This window comes from Equus asinus, chromosome 11 (genome assembly GCF_041296235.1).
Source record: "Equus asinus isolate D_3611 breed Donkey chromosome 11, EquAss-T2T_v2, whole genome shotgun sequence".
NCBI lineage: Eukaryota > Metazoa > Chordata > Mammalia > Perissodactyla > Equidae > Equus > Equus asinus.
In genome coordinates this window covers 41,514,541-41,535,045 of record NC_091800.1, presented here as the reverse complement: position 1 = coordinate 41,535,045, position 20,505 = coordinate 41,514,541, and positions in this window count along the sequence as shown.

Below are 20,505 nucleotides of genomic sequence, written 5' to 3'. Positions count from 1 at the left end.
GTAATATCATAAGCAGAATAACTGATGACTCTCATTGAGTTATTGAGGGTCAAGGCAGGGGAAATGATTACATTTCATTCTGAGGAAGTAGCCAACTTTATCTTGTCTAACTCACTTCCTTTCTTTCTCCAGTCCATCCACCCTTTAAAATGATTCCTTCTAAAGGAAGAAACAAAAGTGTAGTTTGATATGAAGAGTGGTTTAATGTTTAAATGATGGAGAATTGAAAAACTCTTTCTTTCCTTTTAGATTACCAAAAATTCCAAATAAGAGTTTTCAGCAGATAACTAAATGTTATAGAAATGCAAAAAGTAATGTTAAATTAATTAAATATACACATTTCTTTATTCATTTGTTCAATACTGGATACTTCTGGTTATCTCTAAGTTGCTAATTATTAGTTACCACTAGATATTTGTGGTAATAATGCATTATTCCAATAAGAACAGGGAACTTAAAAGTGAGAAGGATTTTTTTTCCTGCTTCCTGGCATCAAATAGTTATTCTAATATTTGTAGTTATCTCTTGTTAACTATTTACCTAGGTAACACTAACCACCAATAGCACTAAGTTCTCATTCCAGAGCCAAGTTCTTATTCCAAAGCCAAGTATTGCATTTCTGCTATGTTTAAGTAGCAGCTGCTAAAAAGGAAAATCACTGAATCTCCATTTCTACATGTGAAAAATTAGAATACAACTTATCTTTCCTACTGCAAAATATGATCAAAAATGTTCTGAAAGAATATGATCATATATAATATGGATTTTTTTAGTGGATAAATAGGTACATTTCATTAAAGTGGCTTACGGATTATTTTAGTTGGGGCAATGACTTGAAAAATATTGCATGTATGTGTGTACCCCCAGGTTCTATATCTTGAAATTATGATTGAGGGTGACTTGTTAGTGCTCACTATCCATGTCTTCTGTCTCCTACTTTAAAACTTCCCCTGCTTAGTATAAATGGCAGATATTTACATAACAGGAGAAAACTCTGTTAGAAGGTAATTTTGAAGACTTTGCACCAAAAAAAGACGTTTGATGTATATAAACCTATGAAAAATATATTCCTTAGGGGCCGAATTCAGAACTGACTTTGAGATGTTGTATTGCCTGTTCTAGTATTACTCCCTTGCATAAATTGCTTCAATGACTCTCTGCATCCTTCCAGGAAAAAAAGAAATCTAAAGTCCTTTCACGGCCTATTTACCTATCCAGGCTCATCTCACACCATCAACCACCTGTCTTACCTCTTAGCATCAATATTATTAAATGGCATATGACTTTTCAAAGGAAGCATTCTCTTTCTAAACTTCTGGCTTTTGTCTGCACAACTCTTTCCTGGATCCTTCTTTTCTCCCCTGATGTCCTTGTTAAACTTGGTCATCATTCAGTATTTGGCTTCTGTATCTCCCGTCTGGGAAAGCCTGAACACTGAACTTCCCCACCCATTCTATAAACTTCCATAGCACACTGTCACTCATCCGTTTTGTCATATTTGCTGCAATTCTGGCTTAAGGTCCTCTTTAATGGCAGAGACTGCTGTTTTCATCTGTGTCAAACCAGTTCCTTTCTCAGAGAATGGTTGGTTGGTTGAATGAATGATTCTGTACTTAATGACCTGTATGGCCTTGAGTGAGATAATCTTTGGGTCATAGATTCCTCATTTACAGATAAAAATGATCAGGCTAGATAATCTTTGTGGTGTCTAAAACCTCTTAAATGCCATGATTTTATGGTTAAGTATACAATATGCCAAATAAATAAGTGAATAAGGCTATATGAATACTGATTTTGGAATATTATTTTGAAATTCTAAAAGAACATAAATGAATTAATATATTATTCAGAAATTTAAATAGTATGTAAAGCAATTTTTTTGTCATTCCCAATGTTGCCTCATCCTAAAATATGTCTTTTACTTAAGAGAGATTCACAGCTGTACATCAAAAAAAGTTTGTTTGAGATAATGCAAAACTGTTCTGAAAATTTTTCAAGTCATCCAGATATTGCTATATAGCTTAACATGACAAATCAAAAAGAAGCTGAAGAAACTTTCAGAATAATGTCCTTGTCCTTTTTTAGCACTGAATTCTCTTTTTCCTTTAATTGGCTTAATTTTGACATTTGAATAAGTGATAGTTACATCCCAATTTATCTTGAACTTTCAGAAGGCTGATATAATGGCATAACAAATCATCATTGTGGTTGGAGAGAAACCGAACTTTCAAAAAGAATTGAACATTTGCAGTGAAGAAATATATATAAAAAAGTAAAATACTAGGAGTTAAGATGAAAATATTTCAATACTGCTAAAAAATGTGCTAAGCAGATACATAATTATACTTCAATTTATTAAGCATTTCAAGATAGTAGGAGAATTAAACTGTATTACTTTAGTCTAATTAATTTTCTGGATAAAGTAGATAATATTTTAATTTTGAGCTCATATTGGACCTTGTTGATGTTTTTTTTTTTGATGCCATTAATAAACAGAACAAAGAATGTCTACTCCACTCAATAAGGAAAAACAGGACCAGATTTTATTCCCAACTGAAACAGGAAAAAGGCAGAGAAGGAATAACTAATCTAAACATTGGAGTTCAAGATACTGGATATCAAGCAATGGAAGTCAGTGATCCTTGAGAGACAGTGAAAAAATGACGTGACTCAGCTGATTGCTCAAGCTGTTTGCCTTGACAGACTTTTCAGGCTCTGGATGTGAGAGGGGAAACCCAAATGGAGCTCAGCAGACTCTATGCTGAGAAGACAGAGCTGAGGGTCTAGGGAGACCAAAGCAGCAAAAGTTACAGGACAGACTATGGATAGGAAAGAGATACACACAGAGAGAACCCAGAGATCTGCAGATGGTCCTTCTCAAACATTCAATCAAGGTCTGATAAACACGTGTGTGTAAGGAAACTAACCCTAGCCAGGACAAGAACAGCCTGAAAGAACTAGAGAAAACAGTGTGTTCACAGAGGGTATGGAATTGTACCCCTTCCAAACAGCTAGACTGGAAAACCTTGTAATTTGTAGTGCACTGGAGAGAGTACTATTATCTCTACACTAAAATCTGCTCTGGTTTTAATTAACAAATATTGAACGTAAAACCAAAAGGAATGCAAGTGTTTCTAAGTAACTAAACTGTGTCTGAGAAACTCAAGAATTTTTAAGCAATAGCAAATATCTAATCCCCCAAAAGATAAAATTAACGATGCCTTAATTGAATAAAAAATTGCCAGATATAAAAATAGACAGGAAAGTGGGGCCAGCCTGGTGGTATAGTGGTTGAGTTCATGTGCTCTGATTCAGTGGCCCAGGGTTTGCAGATCCCAGACATGGAGCTATGCACTGCTCATCAAACCGTGCTGTCACAGCATCCCACATAAAGTAGAGGAAGATTGGCACAGATGTTAGCTCAGGGCCAATCTTCCTCACACATACAAAAAAGGCAGGAAAGTAAGACCTATAATAAATGAGAAAAAAAAAACCAATCAAGTGAAACTGACCCAAATGTTAAAATTAGCAGACAAGAGCATTTAAACTACCATTATGTTTATATTCCATATGTTCAAAAACTTGAGAGAAATGGAAAAATGCAAGAAAGCTCCAGATCGTATGTCTAGAGATGAAAACTACAATGTGTGAAATGAAATACACACTGAATGGGATTAATAGCATGAAATACATTGCTGAATAAAAGATCAGTGAACTTGAAGAAATACAGAATGTATACAAAATGAAACAAAGATAAAATGCACAGCATATCAGTCAGCTGTGGAACAACTTTAAGCAGCCTAATATGTGGGTAAGTGGAGAGCTGAAGGAGGGCCACGGAAATATGTGAGGAAATCATGGCCAGGTTTTCCCTAACTTAGCCAAATGAATTAACATACAGATGCAGCAAGCTCAATGAGCCCTAAGCACAAGAAATATGAAGAAAACTATGCCAAGGCATATCATAAAGAGAAAAAACCTCCAAAGCAGCCCAGATAGGGGTAGAGAACAACTATGACCAAGGGACAATAGTAAGAATGCCAGTCGATTTGTCTCTCTAAGCAAGCAGAGCAGTGTCTTTCAGTATTGGAAAAAATCTGACAACCTAGAAACCCAGTGAAAATATCTTTCAAAAGTAAGACTTGTTTTAGACCTATCTGAAAGATTCATCACCAGCAGACCTGCTGTATAATGTTAAAGGAGGACTTTCAGGCACAGGGAAAATGAATCAAGATGGAAATACGGATCTAAAGAAAAGGGATAAGAACAGGAAACGGTAACCACATGGACCAGTATCCAAAACTTTTCCTATGATTTAAAATCTTTAAGAAATAGACTATTTAAACAAAACTAACAATCTATCATGGCATTTGCAACATATGTATAAACAAATGTATGTGACAAACAGAAATGGCAAGCAATAGGATAAATTGGAGTATATGTGGAAGCCATTTGGTGTAAAGCTAATTCGGCCTGATTTGGCTTTTTCTAAAAGGGCCTGATGTGGCCGTTGAGCATGCATTGTACATCTGCTTTAAACATTTCCTATGGCAAGAACAAATGGCCTTAAGATAAAGTGCAACTTCCCCCCACATTCGCATTTCCTTAAGGACAAGAATCTTTCCTTAGGCTAGGAACTGATTGCTGCACTCACCTGTGACCACCCAGCTCGAGACAACAGACCTGCCACCCTGCTGTGTTCACCCAGACAGCAGATCTACCTGCTGTGTCCATCAATCGCTGTACCGACAGAGCAGTGTCATGACTATTGTAAAAGGGACATTTCAATCATATGTGAAACATCCTGTTTGGGGGTATATAACTGCTCTGTGCAACTCACTTCTTCGGTGCCCTTTCTTCCTTTGGGAAGAAAGGCCCTGGGCCATGTTCCTCACATTTTAGCTCAAAATAAACTCTCCGAAATTTTCATTTATAGATTGGTTATGGATTACTTTCATCGACATATGACAACACTAGCATAAAGGTCAAGAGGAGAGAATTTGATACATGCTATTGTAAGGTTCTTAATGTGAAATATTATAGTATCACATAAGGTGGAAATTAATAAGTAAAAGATACTGGAAACTCTAGAGCAACTATGAAAATGTGAAAACAATGAGTTACATCTAATAAGTCAGCAAAGGTTCTAAAATTGAATTATAAAAATGATCATACAATCGAAAAAAGGCAGAAAATGAGAAATAGAGAATGAAGAAGAGGTTGGACTAAGGGAAAACAAATTATATGGTGAGACTTAAACCTAACCATATAATTATCACATTAAATATAAACAGTCCAAATAACTCAGATTGGGTAAAGTCACTAGATCCTATATGTTGCTCATGAGAGACTCATTTTAAATATAAAAAATCAATTAAAAATAAATGGTTAAAAAATAAATACCATGCTAACATTAATCAAAAGAAAGCTAGAAACATTATTTTAATATCAATGTAGATTTTGGAGCCGATAATACTAACAGGGATCAAGAAAGTCGTTTTACAGTTAAAGAGGCAATTTGTCAAAAAAGCCAATGATTCAAAATGTTTATACACCTAATATCAGAACAGAGTGCAGAAATAGATCCACATATAAATGGGAAATGACTCTTTTTGGAAAATTTGCAAGGTAACTCAGTGGAAAAAGGATAGTCCTGGGGCTGGCCCCATGGCCAAGTGGTTAAGTTCGCGCTCTCCACTTTGTCAGCCCAGGGTTTCATCAGTTCAGATCCTAGGTGCAGATCTAGCACCATGCTGAGGCAGCATGCCATGTGGCAAAACTAGAAGGACCTACAACCAGAATATGTGACCATATAGTGGGGACTTTGGGGAGAAGAAGAAAAAAAGATGGGCCCTGAGCTAACCTCTGTTGCCAATCTTTAAAAAAAGAAAAAGAAAAAGGATAGCCCTTTCAGTAAATGGTCCTGGAATCATAACATATCATATGCACAAAATGAACTTGGGTACACATCACACAACTTAAACTAAAATTAATTCAAAATGAATCATAGACCAAAATGTGAAAATTGATACCACAAAACCTCTATGAGAAAACATAGGAGAAAACTTAATAACTTTAAGTTACATTAAGAGTTCTTAAGTATGGCATGAAAAGCTTGGCCCATCAAAAAATTGATAAATTGATAACTTAGACTTCACCAAAATTAAAACTACTACTCTTTGAAAGACAGTAATAGAATTAAAATACAAGCCACTGAATGGGAAAATTATTTGCAAAACAAATATTTGATGAGGTACTTACTTATTTGCAAAATATTTTTTAAAAACTCAAAACTCAAAAATATGAAAACAACTGAATTTAAAAAATATACAACATATTTAAGCAGGTAACATGTTTACCAAAGGAAGTATAGGGATAACAAATAAACACATGACAAGATGTTCAATATCATTAGCTATTATGAAAGTACAAATGAAAAGCACAATGAGATACTGTAATGGGTATATTAGAATGGTTAAAATTTAAAAGCCTGATCATACCAAATTTTGGTGAGGCTTTGGAAGAAAAGGAATTTGCAGTATTGGTGGACATAGAAAGATTATAACTACTTTGGGAAAGTTTAGCAGTCTCTTAAAAGTTAAGTGCACATACCACGGATCCATCTTATGTGGTCACCGAAGACAAATAAAAGCATAAGCCCATACAAAGACTTGTATGCCAGTGAACATGTGGCATCTTTCTTCTTGTAATTGCTCTAAACTGGTAATAACTCAAATATCCAACAATTGAAGAATAGATAAATGATTGCAGGGTATCCATACAAGAAAACACAACTCAACAATAATTTTAAAAAATGATCTATTGATATACCCAACAAGAAAGATAAATCTCAAAATAATTATGCTGAGTAAAAGAAGTCAAACATAAAAAAGAGCACATACTGTATTATTCTATTTATATAAAACTCTAGAAAATGCACACTAATCTGTAGTGACAGTGTTTGCTGGGAGAGGGGGCGGGGAAAGTTGGGTGGAAGACATTACAAAGGGACAAAAGGATACATCTGGGGTGATAAATCACTATCTTGATTGTGGTAGCAGTTTCATGGGTCAAAATGTCCCAAATTGTATATTTTATGTATGTGCACCTTGTTGTATGCCATGCACTCCTTAATAAAGCAACTAAAAAGACAAACTTCTGAAAATGGTAAAACAAAATTACTCCATCTTAGCCACGAATGCATTCAGTATTCAGCTCAATAACTGAGCAGATAGCATGAGTGGAAAGCCAGGCAGTTTCTAACAATTTTCTTAGCAAAAAGCACGTTACTCAATACACACCATGATAGAATACGAGAACTGGAGGTCATCGTGGACAAGACCTTCATTGTACATATGACAAATTGAGGCCAAAATAGTTGTGTCTTGTCACTTCCATCTTTTTCTACTATGCTCAACTAACTAAACTATTGCATTTGACAAGGCTGTTCAGCATTTAGTGTCAGAGCAAAATCACAAACTCACAGTTTTAAATATTCAGTGTAATTTTTCTTTCCATGCCAGTTCTCTGAGTCCCATCTGTACCTTTTATGGTGGAACTTTCAAAAAATGTTGCAAAGTCCGGTTTGAAATTCATACTCATTTATTCTGTCTTTTGTCTTTTTCTTACTGTCTTCATTCAAAGATCAACATGGAACCAGAGAGTAGAATGGAAGTTGTGAAGAGCTAGGGGTGAGGGAATTGGGGAGATGCTCATGAAAGGGTGCAAACTTTGGTTACAAGATGAGTAAGTTCTGGGATCTAATGTACAGCATCGTGACTATAGTTAATACTGTATTGTGTGCTTGAAATCTGCTAAAGGAGTAGATCTTAAGCGTTCTCCCCATGAAAACCCAAAGTATTAATTTAATTAATTATGTTAAGTCTATCTCCAGTTTAAATACCAGCACTAGAAGTTCACCTAATCTGATATTTCAACTTTACTTAAGACACCAGTTGTTGTACCTGTACACAAAGGGAATTGTTTCCAGCAGGATGTTTGTATACTTCAGGAAGCTATGGAGTACTGCGGCAGTTCTGCAGGTGTCACCACTCTGTTGCTGAGCCCAGAGTTCATTCCCCTCACTTTTATGTATTGACCTGGATTTACTGTGTCTTCGAGGAGAAAGGCTCTTGCCCATGGTACGCATATCCTCTGTGCTGTTTCTCTCTATTCTCCTTTCTCCATCAATTCAACCACTTTTAATGACCATTTCTCGGGAATCTTTCAAAATTGCTGAACTCCTAATGGCAGAAATTTATGACTTCTATTGCCATTAAAATTTTTTCTAATATTTTTATGCCGCTTAAAAAGATTTTTGTAAGAAAACTGGGTAAATACTGATATTAGTCATCTGGAAGGTCTGTATGCAAAACTTTAATATGTATTTAAAGAATTTTTAAATGTTTGCTTTACTATTTAAACACTAAGTAAACTTGTTCTTTGAAATATGTTATTTGAAAATAAAGCATGGTGCCGGCCCCATGGCTGAGTGGTTAAGTTCTCACAGTCTGCTTGGGTGGCCCAAGGTTCACCAATTCTGATCCTGGGTGTGGAGCTATGCACGGCTCTTCAAGCCATACTGTGGTGGCATCCCACACAGAAGAAATAGAATGACTTACGACTAGTACATACAACTGTGTACTGGGACTTTGGGAGAGACAAAAAAAGAGGAAGTTTGGCAATAGGTATTAGCTCAGGACCACTCTTCCTCACCAAAAAAGAAAAAAAAAGCATAAAAAGAAAATAACGCATTTACTCACTTTTCCTGGGTGATATGGGAGGACACTCAGAAAAGGGACTTCTTTCTGTGATAGGAATATTTTTTATCTGTCTTTTTCAAACTCTTAAGTGTTTCATTTATGGAAAAATGCTGATGACATACTCCTAAAATAGAAAGGTAGTCACAGAGACCCGTCATAAACACCCTACTCAATTTTTGATCACTCATATCGAATATATAAGTCCACCGCTTAAGTATATCCTCATATTAGGACATAGTTTTTCCTTTTAATCAATATATAGTGTTCTTAAAAAAAATATGCTCACACTAAATGATTAAATGCTCTAGGAACTTGTGGAACCTGGTATATGAAGGCTACAGTATGTCCACGTGCTCCATAGTACATTCTTCTGGTACCCGTACATACAATGCATCCCCCCCACCAATACATCCACTTACACAAACACGAAGCAAAGTGATTTTGAGTGTTGTTTTATCAACGCCCAACAGTACTGTAGATGCGGTCAAAAGACAATTCCAAAATTGTTTGACCAAGCTACTTTGTTGTTTATATTGTATTAGCGATATTTCCGTATACCTACTTCATCACATGAAAAGAATCAGTTTGGATTATTTCGTCGTTTTATTTCCCTATTCTCTTTTATATGCCTCTACTGGACATTTTTAAACTAGTTTTTTCCTTTAAAAATATTCTCCTTTTGTAGTGATTTATTTAGTAGTCTCATAAAATAAACTGCAAAGTGGAGCGACGCTTGTATATCAGTTTATAAGAAACAGTTTATATAAAGTGCTGCACCTCATAGAAATATAATTTGATAGCAGATCAATATGTGCCAACTATCAAAATATATCAATTTAATTTAGATGAAAAATTGGAAGCATAACTTACAGTAACTTCTTTTTTCGATACAAAGCCACCTGTCCTTACTAGAAATCATCATGGAGAATTATAGTTAGAATCTCATAGTTAAGGAACATGGAAGGCTCTGCGCTTGAATAGTTATGAAACAATTTGAATTTTGATTGTTCAGACAGTGTAGTCAGACTGATTAAAAGTGAGGAAGTAGAAACATGGCAGCGAGTAAGGAAAGATAAGGCTGTACAAAGCATGAAAACATCAATCTTGCTGGAATCTGGAAACCAAGGAGACTCTGACAGACTTGGTCACAATGGGATTTTTCCATGCATTAGAACATTAATATGTTGAACAACTTTATGTAGTTTTTTATTCTTTTCTTTTTTTCCCTGCCTCAAGACACAAGAGCAAATTTACAATGTCCTATTTCGAAAGATAAATCTTTGGACTTGGTTCAAATAGAACCAATACTTTGAATTGGTTAAAAGAAAATATTTTTATGTAATAAGCAAATTTATAAATTCATATTGCTATGATAGAAGGCATTAAAGAAGTACTGAGTTATAAATGTAGAAAATATACTTATATGACCACATAGTACATATTAGACTGATTTCAAAGTCTGTCACTATAAGAAAAACATTTTTATACTCCATGGGTCATTGTTGGTTTATGTAGTTGGAACGAGCTTCATTCTGTGAATCACTAAAGAGGAATTACGTCGTTGAAGCTAACATCTGCAGATCATACATTTTTGGAGGTTTAGACATTTTTCACTGGGTATTTATAACTGGACCTGTGGTAACTACTACTTTAATATTTAAACCCATAGTATGTTTTTTATATATCAAATAGAGAATTTCTCACAACTACAAGATAATTATTCGTCTTTAGGAATGTCTGGTTACCAGAATGTGAACTTCTCAATTTAGGATGAAAAATCTGATGTCTATTCATATCCAATACCCTAGCACAGTGTAGGCTCCTAATAAATGTCCTCTTGGAGAGTCCATCTTGCTTTTTTGGCAAGAACATGAGCATATTCATATATTGAAAAATATAGCTCAATTTAATCACAAATTTAACATTTTTATTTGGTAAATATGTTGTGGGTCTCTTAGATCTTTAGTTTTTCCTCTTCCTGCTATCTATTTTGGGTACATTTTACTCAATTTAAAACTTTACTTTTCAGGATTAAAAAACATTTAAGGAATGAAAGAAACAAACAATAAGAAATGTATAAATATACCTGTGACTACTCAAAAATACTGAATTTGAAATAATTTATAAAAATGAAAGGGATAAGTATGCTTTAGACAGCTTCGTCCTTTCTGAAAGGCCTGTTTCCTTCAGCTCCACACCATGCCTCACAGTCCCCAATATAAAAGCACGTGCCTATGTCAAGACCAGGATGATTGCAAAGCTTTCTTATTCAGGCCTAGTCCACTCTGGTAAAATGAATCTATCCTACTTTTTTGAAAATAAAACCTAGTACCAGGTAAAATCAGCTTTTAATAGGAATAACACAAAAAAGATCACTAAGGAAGATTCAGGTTAATAGAAGCATTAAATTTTGGGTGACAATTATCCAAAAAGAAAAGACAATAGAGGTTTAGGTTTAAAAAAAATTCTCAAAGTATTGTAAAATTTATCAAGGAGAATTAATGCAGTCTTATTTTTTTTCTCATTCATATTAGCTTAGGCAGGCAATATGAGTTTAATTGTGTCCTCTCGAAAAGATACACTGCAGTCTTAACCCCTAGTACCTCAGAAGGCGACTTTATTTGGAAATAGGGTCTTTACAGGGGTAATCAAGTTAAAATTAGGTCATTAGGGTGGGCTCTGACTCAATATGACTAGTGCCCTTAAAAGAGGGGGAAATTTGGACAGAGAGACGGACATGCCCAGAGGGAAGGCTAGATGAACATGCATATGGAGAAGATGGCCATGTGACTGGTTTGATGCATCTACAAGCTAAGGAATGCCACAGATTGCCAGCAAACCCTAGAAGCTAGAAAGGTAGAGAATGATTCTCCCTTAGACCTGTTAGAGAGAACCATGGCCCTACTGATACCTTGATTTTAGACTTCTAGCCTCTAGAATTGTGAAACAATAAATTTACGTTAAGTGACCAGATTTTGGTACCTTGTTAGGGCAGCCCTAGGAAACAGCAGTGCAGCATTTCTTACTAAATTTTTATAATTTTTTTAAAAATGTGGCATATAAAACTGTGAAATATCTGCATGTAATTAGATCAACTTGGAAAAAATTCAATGCTAACTGCCAAACTGCTATAAGAAGATAACCTTTGAAATGTTGGAAGTTAATTAAAATGTGGGTTTCACTAAAATAACATACACTGATTTTGAAATATTTATTACTTAATAAAGCTGGAACTTGACTGAAATCATGTTTTAAAATATAAGTATATGATTTAAATTCAGATTCAGCCAACAATCTGGCTTATCGATGTTTTAATGCATGCACACTTCATCCAGGATAACTTAAGAAAACTTTAAGACGTGCACATAGTCCCATGAATCATACGTAATGTTACTCATATATAAAAAAATTTTGAACATTAGTGTATATCATTGCTAAAAATCAGCAGTTTGAAAATGTAATGATTAATATCCAAGGAAGATTTCATATGGTGTGTTTTCCTTACAGTATAATACAGAAATTTTCTTTTTCTTTGGTACTATCCCTGTTCCCCACAATGTCTGGCCAATGGCAGTGTGGAGTGAGCATTCTCCTCATTGGTCTTTGAATACATAATATCAAATTCTGCTTAACAAATAATATTGTTTTGCTTTTTTTTACATTTACAATGTGAGAAGAAAACTTTATTAAAAATAAAATGACTGAAAAATCAAGATATTTTTTTAAATTTGTCTTCCTCTTCCATGTGAAGCGAACAAGTCACAAAACTGAGTATTATTTTCTAAACCTCAGGCTCCAGAAGATTTGTCATGAGTGAAATATTGCATTAATTGGGGTCTATTCTGCACTCCTTCCCTAGGCAGAAGTCCCACTGAAATCAGGATTGGATATTAAATGATAGATATGAGAGCTACCGTAAGTTATTTACTAAATGATATTTGAGTTACACTAGGGGTAAAATTTCTGGAGAGAAAATGGGGAATCTATCTGTCTCATATTACTGTGAACAGGAATATAGAATTAAATTTTAACATTTCATGTTGAAAATGTACTCTAAGGCATATATAGTTATATTCACTTTTGAAAGCTGTTATGTACTGTGAATCGTAGAATCAAGAAGTATGACAACAGTGAAATATGTGCCTCTAAATTCAATCCTCTCATCCAAAAACTTTACAAGTTTTTTCAGAAGTCGAAGTCAAATATTGTTCTTTACAAACCATTTTCTAGTTGCCGTTCATAACCTGTAATGACAAGATTTGCTCTTCAGAAAACAGTTCCCAAATCCTTGATTAGTTAACTTGCTAGATGTATGTCCCTTAAGGCCAATGTGGCATTTAGCAAGAGACTGATGCTACAGGTTATTTACAAAAAAAAAAAAAATGCCCCTTTACTCTCTGGTATAATGTACTGTAGGATTGAGAATTGAATTTTCACATAAGTATAGAATGTGTACCATTCTTGTACTTCTAAGTGATTTTCTCCAAACTTTCTTCTCCAAGTGCTTTAGGCTATTAATTCAATGTCTCTATACATGTCAAATCTTCAACAAGGGATGTCTGAAGTAAAATTTAGAAAATTAATCAAAATAATGTCCCAGGATATAAATGTAATGAAAATTAATTTAGAGCAAGAGAACAGTACAAAAAGCCTAACAACAACAACAAAGCAAAACAAAATGAAATAAATAACAACCCCAAACCCTCAAGCATAAAAGAATAGGAGAAAGATTTTTAAAGAAAACTTCCTAGTGAAAGAAAATTGCCATTGCAAATCCAGAGGGACTTTGATCATCTTTTGTTTAAGTACACTGTTTTTTCAAGAGATGATTTTATGGAAAAAAAGTTAAGATACAGACATTCTTTTTCTCAATAAGCATGATTTCTAAACAATGCCACAGAAATACAATTGCTGTTTTCGGTGTTATTGATAGTATTCACTAACCATCCTAAACCAGACGACTTTGTCTGTTTCAACGTTAGGACTTCAGTAAACCCGGAAAAGCTTGCACATCAGATGTGGTTGACCTACACATCCCAAACTTACTTTGAATAAACTACAGACTTAGTAGAACTATTCTACTTTGCCAAAAACAATCAGTAAGGATTTTCTTAGATGCTGAAAGTTAATTGATGCAAGCACATTCAGGAAAGAATGAAACCACCCAATTAAAGAATAGGAGGAGATAAACATTAAGATTTGCATTTTTAATATGCCTCAAAGCAAAAGCACTTATGCTGTTCTAGACTAAGTTGATTGTAAAAAGATGTTGGGGAGTATAAACAATGCATTCTGGATAAAGAAAGGAAATGTTTTATTAGCTAGTAATGGGATAGTAGGGAATTTGTGGCCTTGGCGGAATGGATTACCTGTCTTATATTTTTCTTGAAAAACCACAGTCCGGGCAAATGAGTACTCAAGGCTCTTATTAACACTCCAAGTACAGTGTCCCAACACAGCTCCGTGTTCTGTGGTTGATTGATTAGACTGCTATTGCGTGTTCTCCCCTAAGATTTCAAGACTCTTTACAGAGCATTTTAAACATGGACAAGCTGCTGCTATAAAATTGAAAGCAAGGAATTCATTTGAAAAATTGCAAAGAAAAATGAAGAGAGTAATGGAAATACAAAGTAGAGTAGAAAGAGCAGGTGTGGAAAAATCAGAACCCCCAAGTAATGATGACAAAAATTAATCATTCAAAGAGAATGTTTCAGTTTGTGAAAGAACAATTGTTTTCTTTACCAAGTACAACCACTACTCTAGTAAAAATATCTGTCTCCTACTGACACACGTATTGCTGCTCCTCAGGGCAAACACACTTTGGATCTTGTCTCCCACTTGTGACAGAGTCCTTCACTGTGCGCTATGCTTGAATATGTCAGTGTGGGTAAGAGATGTGTTTCACATATTAGTGCTCCTTCCCCCACCCCCGCTGGCATTCATTCAGCCAGATTTATTAAAAATCTATTTGTAAGTACATTGCTTTTCAAAACTGACTGTTACATTAGCATTAGAAAGGTGTCTAATTGCTGTTTGTTTTTCGCTATCAATGCCTCAGCTCTTCATGCAGATTCTATTTCAGCTAATCCCTGAGTGGGGTAGACAAGAGTCTTTTTTTAAAGCTCTTCAAATGATTCTAATTGTTGCCAAGGTTGAGAACTACTAACACTGTAGAGAGATTCAAAGTGGTGTCAAAGAGAATTACCTTCAGGCTCTGCAATTGCCAGGCTTATGGCCACTGACAAATCAAAACCATTTTGACCGTGGACTTGTTTTTATGTAAAATGGGAATTACAATACTAATTTCTATTCTGTAGCTTTGGTGTCAGGACAAATAAGATTAAATATAACTGTGGGATGTAAATTTTAAGATGTATATTAGTTATCTTACTACGGCAAACTCTAGCTCTTCTGTGTACGCAGAGGAGTATATTGGTGTGCAATCATTTTGTGTTCAGCATGTTTCAGTATACCTTAATAAATTACATTGCTATTTGTTTTCAATAGAAATTTCACAAGGATAGGTAGAGATTGACTGGGATGCTATCATTTTGCTAATCCTACTTAATTTATAAAAGGCAATTCAAATCGTGACTAAAAGCATTTTCAGCTATTGCAAATTGATGTTAAGGGCATAGAGTATGTGGTTTGCATTCCTGTTCTATATAGAACAATGAATCGTTGATAGATAAATGAGCTCTTGTGCTTCTTTTGGGAGAATGGCTTATGAACCAAACATTATTACCGAGGCATGCCACAGGGATATTACATGACCTTAAAGCAATGCAGTGGACAGAGTTAAGAAAACAAAGATGAGGTTATTTAATTGTGATATATGATATTTAACAATACTCTTTTTAAACTGTAAACTCTTCTTGAAGAAAAGAATACTAAGTCATAAAGAGCAGTTCATAGTGCTTAAAATATAAAGAAATATAAAATTAGGAAGTAATTTAAAGATAGCTGTTTGAGGCACTGAGCCCTTGAGTTTGGAATACAATTTAGGCATAAACGAGCTTACTAATGTATGTAAATTTAACTTAACACTTTTGTAATACTAAATGTATACATCCCTCAATAAATGGTAAATAAGCCCAAGAGAGAAGGATCATGTATAATAATAATGTTAGTAATGCTTATAAAATCTTACTATGTGACAGAACTGCTCCAAATACTTTATATGTGTTTTAATTCATTTAATGCTCACAGCAACTCTCTGATCTAGGTATTAGTACTATTTCTACTTTAATGCTGGGGAAACATAGTTACCTAAGGTCACTCAGCTAATCAGGGCAGAGCTGATCTGAACACAACCTGCCTCTTAATCTGGGTTCTTAACCACTACATTAGCCTGCCTGTCACTGTAATACATATGCATAATTTGCATATTCCAAATACCTACTGTAATGCAAGGCTCTGCAAGAGTATTAAATAAAATTTGCTAAATTAAATTAGATTGAACTGAACTAAATATTACATTAAATGTTGCAGTGTTATAAAAGTTTAATAGCTCTTATAAACGCAATCATTTCTCATCTCATTGGGATTTTAAAAAATTGCCTCAGGAATTCAAGGATCACCTAGAACAGCTTCAATATTATTCCTCAATCTCCCTGAATCTTCCTAGTAACCTTTTGCCTTAGAACTGACTTATCTGAGCTAATGAGATCTGAGATGGGCACATCATTTGTAGTATGCCCTGTACTTACTAATTACTATTGTTAATAATCCTCAAACATTAACTCCCATGGTAGAAGTTTATAATTCAGCTTGCAGTAAACTATGTACTAAAGGTAAAACTTTAAAATTTCACAGCATTTTTGTTGCTAAAGTAAGATATCATTTTGTTTCTAGGAAATCTTAACATTGTTAACTAATCACTGAAGTCATAAATGTCTTAACATAGGATTTAGTAGGATTAAGAAAATAACTCATCATCTATTAAAAATAAGAGCTACTTAGACATTACCTAGTCTCACCTTTGCGTTTTGCTAATAAGACTACTGCAAACCAACTTCGTTACAAGACTTTCCCAAAAGTTGGCAGTTAAATCTCTCTAGAGACAGGATTAGGATTTAGAACTCTTATCTCCTATATTCCAAACTACAGCTCTTCCACTCATGATATAACCTGATAGATAGTATTAACCTGAATCATTTCACTTTTTAAAGACCTGATCCATGATTTATTAGTCTTAAAGAGGGACGAAACATGTATCCTCCAATGTATTCTCCAAACTCTGTCAGTATTTTAAATAATAGTTAATATAGGAGAAATTCCCACCCCCTCCCCCAACACACACACCTAGAGCCAAATAATCATTTTCCTATAAGTGGAATAATCGAGATAGATAAAAAGTCTACAAAAGTATCAATTCTATTGCTAATGTTTCCCTGTTTCCTGGTTCTCTCATAGAATTGTTCAGTTCTCACTGTACTCATGTCTGCTCCCTATGATTCTTATATTCATAACTTAAGAGTCTGTAGTTGTCACATTATTATACAAAGCTTCTCCAAAGTCTCATCAGACGCTATAGCGTTCTTCCCAGTAATGTCGGAGGTAAAGTTTTAATGGAATTATACTAGAGGCAGTTGGGTCAAGTGTTATGCTCAACCAAAGGGTCCACAGACTGGAAAAGATTATGAATCACTTCTTCAGGTACCTCAATTATAGCAGACCCCAAGAAAAAATTAAAATTCCATTGGTCCAAATGCTAGGTAGAATAATAGGAAAACCGTGTTGATTGAATCTTAATTTGGGAATAAATTGACAAGCAAACAAGTGAAATATTTTTGTTTTGCCATGCTTTCTCAAATCTAGAGTTACTTAACCATGAATCCACAACTTCAATCAAAATTTCTTCCTCTTTTCCTTTTTTTTTTGAAGAAGATTAGCCTTGAGCTAACATCTGCCACCAATCCTCCTCTTTTTGCTGAGGAAGATTGGCTCTGAGCTAACATCTGTGCCCATCTTCCTCAATTTTTTTTATATGTGGGATGCCTGTCACAGCATGGCTGGATAAGCGGTGCTAGGTCTGTGCTTGAAATTCGAATTAGGGACCCCTAGGCTGCTGAAGCAGAGCACAGGAACTTAATCACTATGCAGCCAGGCTGGCCCCAATCAAAAATATTTTTTGAAAATTGAATGAAAAGTTTTAAAAGACATCCTTTAGTCAGGCCATGTTTTTGAGTTATATTAAATGATTTTAACTTAATTGCTCAAATATCCAAATTGAAGAACAACCTTTATTTTCTTAAGGATTTCTTCTTGGAGGACGTAAGTAAAAGACATTTTTTTCTTAGTTTTTTTGTCCTGAAAAGTATACAAGTACTAAGAGTATAAAAAGCATCATTTCATAACTATGTGGACTGTCTAACACTCTCATAAAAAGGACTCTTCACCCACCATCAAAATTTTGACCACTTTTTTTTTCTGGCAGAATTAGGTTTGTTCAGATTCATTTCGTGCTTTCTCTTGTGAACACTAATGGACCTTTGAAAAATAGGTTGATGTTTTGAGAGTGTGCTATATGATCAAGAAAAGGGAAAAGCTGGCTGACAACATGGGGACTAGATCCATGATCTTATTGTCATTAGCACTGTATTCCAACAAAGTGAGCCAACCAGACACAGACGCTGATAACACAAATCATTCATAGGTATCTTCCTGAAATTGGGTAAAGCATACCACCTCCATTTTTAACAATTCTTAGAAAGAAAACATTTTTTCAAATTTAGAATTAAGTTTTGGAGTTAAATGTTTATCTCTTGAAAAAATTGGGATATACATAAATGATATTTCTTTAAAACAATTTTCCCGTTAGTGAAAATGGAAAACTGGGAGTCCTTGCTATAATTCTGGATTGATTTAACACTGTGAGCTTTATAAATAGCTTGAATCTAATGTTACAAGTACTAAAAATATTTTATGGCTCAATATTGACTGAAATTATCTGATCTCATGGTAACTATGCAATTGCAGAAATGTTATCACTAACTTGTAATACTTAATTTCTTCCATTATATCTTACTACTAATCTGCTTGTGGTTCATTTTCATCATGCTCTTGGTTGGCTTTTCACCTTATACTTCTACAAAAGGGACTCATTAAAAGATCTTTTAGTAAGAGCTGTCGGGAAATGAGGCTCAGAACTGCAGGCAGGACGAGAAAGATTTTTTGTTGCCTGTTGTTTCCTTGGCAGCCTATTTGTTTCCCATTTTTATATTTAGAAGCTCCAGTTTATTTATGCCAGAACTCAGTGAAAATAAATTGTTTTTTCAGTTGCTTCTTATTTGGTAAAAAATATAGTAATTTAATATTACTTTTCTCAAATATTGGATAAAGAATAGAGATCATTAAATATACTTTAAAAACTAATCAACTAATTAAAAAGTCTTTATTCCACAAAAACTTTTGAGTCATGTACTGTGTTAGGGGCTGAGAAGAGGAAACTTAAAAAGTATAAAGCAAATTCTCTGTCTTCAAGTATCATATAGCCAATTTGATAGAATTTCATAGTTTACATTTATTTAAAAAATGGTTTCTCTACCTGTTCAGTATATTTAAGGAAATTTGATAAATTATATAAATACCAAAATAAATCTCATGAGTCAGCTTACCATTGTAACAGAAAAGGGAAACCAGGACAGTTTTTTCATAGGATTACATGTGTTTGTTAGATTTTCATCAAATGTAATAAATGTTATATGGAGAAAATCAAACATGTATATAAATGTGCATTCTTCCAAACATACTGTAATAAATTAAATCCAGCATTGAATCAATTAAACAGCACATTTTACACAAATAGAGTTGATCCAAGGAATGCAAGGTAGTTCAAGATGAATGTGTAATCCACTACAATAATAGACAAAAGTAGTGGGGGAAATCACATTATCATCTAGATAAATGCTGGGAGTTTTTCATAATACTTAAATATCTGATTTTCATGAAATTTTAAATATAAATGCAAATAAAATATTTCCCAAATTACATAACAGATGTCTAAAAAAACTCTAATAAAAATCATTCTTAACTAAGAAATATTTGTCATTTCCATTGAAGTCATTGACACACTAGAAATGTCACCATTATGACATCTCTTGTTATAATCAACATTTATGATATTAGTTCATGAAAAAGGACAAAAATAAAATGTGATTTGACAGTAAATGGAAGACCAGGAGAGACATAACATATTCCTGTATGAACAAATCCATATAAAATTGATAACTACCTATATATTAAGCTATAACTAAACTGAAGTCAAATAAAAATTACCACAGAGGTGAAAAAAATGCTGAGATGTTGACTTTAAATTTCATATGAAGAATAAATTTAAAATCAAAACAAAGAAACATGCATTATACAGAATTATCTAATCGTAAATATTATTTGAGCTATCTGACACTTTCCCACATTTATGGAATTTATATTCCAGCCTACTTTGATTACATCATATGATTAATGAACTATCACATATATATCTAGGAGATCTAATTTTATCTGTAGGTCATTTTCTTTGTTTCTAAATTATATACCCTGTACATTTTGGGCTTGAAATTTTGTACAACCTCATCAATATCAATGAGCAAAACATTGTAAAAATACATCTATCTTTTTTTTTACTTATTTCAGAAAAGCAACTGTTACAATAATTTTATTTATCTAATCTCAGGACATTTCCTTGCATTTCATTTTGCATAGTTAAATATTATAGATTTATTTCCTAATTATTTTGTTA